The sequence below is a fragment of the Mugil cephalus genome, chromosome 15, assembly GCF_022458985.1.
Source record: "Mugil cephalus isolate CIBA_MC_2020 chromosome 15, CIBA_Mcephalus_1.1, whole genome shotgun sequence".
NCBI classification, from domain to species: domain Eukaryota; kingdom Metazoa; phylum Chordata; class Actinopteri; order Mugiliformes; family Mugilidae; genus Mugil; species Mugil cephalus.
In genome coordinates, this window is record NC_061784.1 from 18,024,676 (window position 1) to 18,030,772 (window position 6,097).

Sequence of the window (6,097 nt, forward strand, 5' to 3'; positions counted from 1 at the left end):
AGCAAACAGAAGGCAGTAACCACAGTTTCCAGGCTCTGCTGCCTTGTCTTTATCATCCCCAGTTACCAGCATTAACTTGTGCTGCTGAGTCAGAGTGAAGAAGTGAGAACAGCTTTGCATGATTGGTGATTTTCAACATTTTCTGGTAAGTACAATTCAGTACAAATCTGAATATTGTTATTACTTATTTTATTTTGAGTAGATTTGGCAAATCATGGTCTAGTAATTAATGTACTAATAATTAAAACTAATGTACATGATTAAGGAAGGGGAAGATCGTGGTTATTGTAGCTATGTGGGAAAGTGTTTTCCTACATCATGCCACAGTCACATGTTTTACTGACTCGACAGTCACCCTCAAATATATTAGTTGGAGGTACATTTGGCATTTTTAATCAGATTACTGATTCTATTTCTTGGTAACAGTCTGTTTTTGATGTTTACATTGACCTTATTCCTGATGCGCTCAGAATTGGCCTCTACTGAGAGCTTTGCTAGGTTGCCACTACATATTGATTATATTTCTTACTTTTAAAGACGTTTAGTCAAAGTTGAAAACGTTGAACACCCCAGTCCTTCACATGGTGGCTCCTCCTGTCTTCCCCGCCCATGACCAATATTTTTATTTTACACTGGACAGGAGGACGAGGTGTACTTCCTATGTTACGTGTGCTCCAAGAGTGAATCATAAAAACCAACCAAATATAGCCCCTTGGTAAGCATTAATAACCCTATAAAAATCAATGCATGTATTGTCCTGCTGACAGAAATGTGGTGATGTATTACAAAGCAAATACAGATGGGAGGGCTTGAAATGATAGGGCGGTGATAACCACATCATAAAAGCAGCTGTCTGAGATTGTCCTCCAGTCTTACAGCAAAAGAAGAAAGAAGTCACTTACGGACTCTCAGGTGAGTAACACATCTTTAAGGCTTTCTTACAGCCACAGAGAAACTGTTTTAATTTTTTTCTCATATTGTCCAGGTAATGACTCTTGTTATTTTTCTGATGTGACCTCAAAATATTACCGTGAGAATTTGTGTTATTACATTTACCAATCAATAACATTTGGTTGACATGCATCAAACGCTGCCTTATACGCACACACGTTGCGTTGTCTCCAAGACAAAATATACTGATACATGATCCATGTCACATAAATGCTAAATTGGGTTTAATTACATTATGTACAATGTAAATGTATAAAATGATATCTAAAAAGAGAGTTTTACTAGAACCAAATTTGATTTTTTTTAGACACGGTAAGACAATAGAATGTAGATACAATCAACTTGAAGACCAACAGTACATTTCAGGAAAATTTAACAAATCCATTAAACATATTCGTACATAAATCATCTGAACCTTTGTGCTTTTATTTATTTCCCCAGCAGCACAGCTTCCTTGTTTTTGGAACCAGCACGTAACTCTGAGACAATGCATAAAAATATTCTTCTACTGACTGTCTGCCTCCTCAGCACAGGTAAAACTTACTTCTTATACTTTCCGCCAAGCTGTAAAGTATTAAAACTGATGTGCCAATAGTTAATAACACATAACCCCTTCACAAATGGTGTCTGACATTGAGGATGGTTAATTCTTTAGTCCAGGGGTCTTCAACGTTTTTTAAAGCCAAGGACTCCAAACTGATGGAGAGATTGAGTAGGGACCTACTATATGTGTTCTATATTAAACACTATTAACATTTTGCATTCAATATTAAGCTATCCTTTATCCCTTGGCTAAAATATTTTGGATTCATGTTAATGTGTATTTAAAGAAATTTAAATTTGTTGGGGGGGAATACATAAAAATGTCTAATCAACCAAAGATTTTGCAACCCTGCCCCCTAGAGGTAATAGAAATGCAGCAGATTACTTTTGACCAGCTATAAATCAGCACATTTAATACATGTTAATAGAAAGGCCTGAAGTCAAAATAAATGGTGTGCTTGCTTATAGGTTTTACCTGCATTGGTGGAATATCAGTTTCAGTATGGCAAAAGTTTCATGGATGTTTTCTAATGTGTCATCGTGTAGGACAGAAAGTTTGCACTTGATTTCGTTTCATTTTTTTTCTGTGTGCTTTGCTTTCATTGACAGTAATTCTGTGTGGAGCCAATTCTACAACCACAGCAATTGCGCCAACTGTCACAACTGGAATTACTGTAAATGGAACGACCGACAATGGAACAACCACAGCTGGGCCAACCATAAATGGAACAATCACAGCTGGGCCAACCGTAAATGAAACGACCACAGCTGGGCCAACCGTAAATGGAACGACCACAGCTGGAACAACCCTAAATGGAACAACCATATCTGGAACTACCCTAAATGGAACAACCCCAGCTGAAAGTACTGCAAATGTAACAACCCCAGCTGGACCTAACACCACAGAGGAACAGCCAGGACCCTCACAGTCTAGTGGACTTTCGGGGGGTGCCATAGCAGGCATTGTAATCGGCTCTATTGCTGGGGTGGGGGTAATTGGTGAGTACAACCCACGACTCTTCCATAACTCCACCTTTATGGTTCCTTAATAAAGTCTTGGTATCTGTTAATGATTCACTGGAGATATAATGTTGGATAAAGCAGACGTAAGAACTATCGCTTGCGCATGTTGAACTTGAGCCTGAATGAATCCAAATCTAACTATTCATATGTGAGTCAGTACTGTGAGACAGTAGGTCATCATCATCTCATCACTTTTACTCCTGCAGAAGTTTGACCATCAAGTTTGATCTACAAGAGTTAATTAATTTTCACTACAGGAACCAGGCCTACATTTTAATCCTTTCTCTCCTGGTGGAATCATGTCGCAAATAGACCTGCTCACCTAAACAATCAAAGAATATATCAGTCAGCAGTTTGTTTGTTTGTTTTAAATGTGGTTGAGATATTCATGTTTATCTCAAATTGGAGTCCTGCCATTAAAAAAAGTCATTCTTCTTTACTTCAGGTGGAGCTATCTATGGTGGGCTGAAGTACACTGGAAGGATCTGACACCAGCCGGAAGAGGATTTAATGAGTTAGTTATAAGCTGAAATATTTACTATGCTAACATCAGAGTTAAAATTGGCAGGCACTGATAAGTGGACAATAAAAGAAATCTTGTCTGAAACGCACCACAGCAGAATAAACTGCTACGTATGTCTTAATCCTGAATGACATCATGGGCCAAGAGGAAGCCATGAAAACTGTTCTACTTGTATGTATTTTATATTTTTCTGTATTAGGAACTGTTCCACTTACTTTGAATTAGGATGGAAACTTCTCGTATAATCACTTTTTTAAATAAAATAAATAAATAAAAATAATCTCCCTCACTGTTCTCCACCTCTCTGGATTTCAATATGACGGGTGGACTCTTATAAAAAATAAACACCTTGATTGACTTGAGGGTGGAGCATGTGTGTCCTGAGATTCCAGAGAAAAATATAACGCTGTATCTGCACTACTGTAACTTATCATATGGAGCACAAAAACTGTGAATAAGAACAGATTATTTTTAGGTAATTTTACGTGAATATTGTTGATTTTATTTTAATGACTGACTGGGCTCTAAACCCAAATTCTACATTTTTTTGTCGAAAAGCTTTCCAATATGTATGTATTTCTATGTATTTAATAAAGAGCTGTTCCCCTCCCTTCCTCTCAATTGTCTCTTGTGACGTGCTGTTATGGTAAATCTTCATAATATAACACTCAAAGTTATGTGGTTAAAGTCCATGTGTTATTATTTTCATACTTCCTCATACACCTGAGTTGATTATCCAGTTTATGAGCTTAATGAGGTCAGTAAATAAACAAAAGAAAATTTCCATCCATGATTTAGGAAAATAGACTCCAGTGAAATGTTGGTAAAGAGGGACCCAGGAAAATCATTTTGTCACCTTTGAACCAGATGTCACCAGTGTCTGCTTGGCAGCCATGGTTTTGATAGTTATGACTGAAGACCTAGTCACTGAGCTACAACACTACACAGGTATAACAGCTCGAGGAAAAAGGCATGATAATGACTAAAATGTGATTTTTACGTAACGTTTTTGCTTGCCTGTTTATTGCACAGCTGTGGGAATGCTTTATGTCAGGGGTACTTCAACGTTTTTCAGGCCAAAGACTGTCAAAATGATGGAGAGATTTAGTAGGGACCCCCTACCCACTAATAACCAGGCACAACTGACATAAACATACCTACATATATATATATATATACATATATACCAGGCACTGTTGGCTTCTCTTCTGCTAATATTACACTGTACTTCTGGATTTCACCAGGGGACTGAATAGGCTCTCGGTCAATTGTGGAGAACCTGACAGAGTCAGCTGTAATATGCAGCCTCGTGGTTGGCTCAGCAGCAATAGGGGTGGGTCCGACTGTGTACAGGAGGCTCAGATTGACAGGTCTCGGCTAGTGCGGCGCTTTGTTGTGACCGCTGAATTTTTCCATTCATGCTTAGGGGTTGAGTGAAGCCATTTATTGATAAACCACTGTGTTTTCTATTTTTAAATCATAATGACATCAAAACACATCCAAATGACACTGATCAAAAGTTTACATACCGCAGTCCTTAATACCTTGTATTGCCTCCTCTAACATCAATGACAGCTTGAAGTCTTTTGTGTTAGTTCTGGATGAGGCCATTTATTTTCTCAGATGGTAAAGCTGCCCATTCTTCTTGGCAAAAAGCTTCCATTTCCATGAACTGCGCGCTTGAGATCTCCCCAGAGTGGCTTGATGATATTGAGGTCAGGAGACTGAGATGGGCACTCCAGAACCTTTGTTCTGCTGTAGCCAATGAGAGGTCGACTTGGCCTTGTGTTTTGGATCGTTGTCATGTTGGAACGTCCAAGTGCAAATTTGCCTCCAGTATTTGCTGATAATGTGCTGCATTGTTCTTTCCTTCAACTCTGACCAAGTTTCCTGTGCCTTTGTAGCTCACACATCCCCAAAACATCAGCCATCCACTGCTATGCTTTACAGTAGGAATGATGTTCCTTTCATCATAGGCCTTGTTGGCACCTCTCCAAACGTTTATGATTGTGGCCAAAAAGTTTAATTTTGGTCTCATCACTCCAAGTTACCTTGTCCCAGAAGTTTTGAGGCTTGTCTCTGTGCTGTTTGGCATATTGTAGGTGAAATACTTTGTGGCATTTGCGCAGTAATGGCTTTCTTCTGGCGACTCGACCATGCAGCCCATTTTTCTTCAAGTGCCTCCTTATTGTGCATCTTGAAACAGCCACACCGCTAGTTTTCAGAGGGTCCTGTATTTCTTTGTGGGTTTTTCTTTGCATCCTGAACAATTTTCCTGGCAGTTGTGGCAAAATATTTGTTGGCCTACCTGACCATGGTTTGGTTTTAACAGACCCCCTGACAGAGCTCCCATTTGTTAATCACAGTTTGAACATATTTCTGACTGGCATTATCACTTCCTTGGATATCTTTTTAGATATCCGTATATCCGTTGACAATTCTTTTGCTTTCCCCATGACTCAGAATCCAGAAATGTCAGTGGCTGGATGAAAGATGCAAGAGTCCGTCTGGATCCCAGAAACTCACTCAGCTTTTATGCACACACACTGATTACAAGCAAACACATCACAGGTGAGGATGTTACCTTAGTAGCCATTCAAACCCATTTGTGTCAACTTCTGTGCATGTTATCAGGCCAAAATCACCAGGGTATGTGAACTTTTGATCAGGGTCATTTGGGTAGTTTCTGTTGTCATTATGATATGAAAAATAAAGATATGAAAATACAGTCATTTGATAATAAATGGTTACACCCAACTACTAAGCATGAGTGGAAAAAAATGTTTTTGTATTATCATTCATATGCTCTGGAAAATGGTCAAAGAATCATACATTCTGCCATGGTATATAAACTTATGAGCACAACTGTATATATACAGAAAATGTCTAATGAACCAAAGATTTTGCGAGCCCCCTGCAGTACCTCCACGGACCCCCTAGGGGTGGAGGGGTTGGGATGCAAAGGGCCAAGGGAATGAGATGAGAAGGGCTGAAGGGGTTGGGATGAAATGGGTCGAGGGAATGGGATGAGAAGGGCTGAAGGGGTTGGGATGAAAT

At 39.2% G+C, this 6,097-nt stretch overlaps 1 long non-coding RNA gene across 3 annotated transcripts; it reads left to right on the forward strand.

The window, feature by feature from the left end:
• Positions 1-3,661, forward strand: LOC125021144. 3 transcript variants are annotated; one of them, XR_007114309.1, is made up of 6 exons: positions 1-145; positions 641-715; positions 791-912; positions 1,393-1,484; positions 2,104-2,493; positions 2,963-3,661. It is a non-coding gene; the product is annotated as an uncharacterized LOC125021144 (long non-coding RNA). The 3 variants fall into 3 exon arrangements; XR_007114308.1 differs by having other exon boundaries at positions 2-145; positions 1,396-1,484; XR_007114310.1 differs by lacking the exon at positions 641-715 and having other exon boundaries at positions 131-145; positions 768-912; positions 1,396-1,484.
• The last annotated feature ends 2,436 nt before the right edge of the window (positions 3,662-6,097 follow it).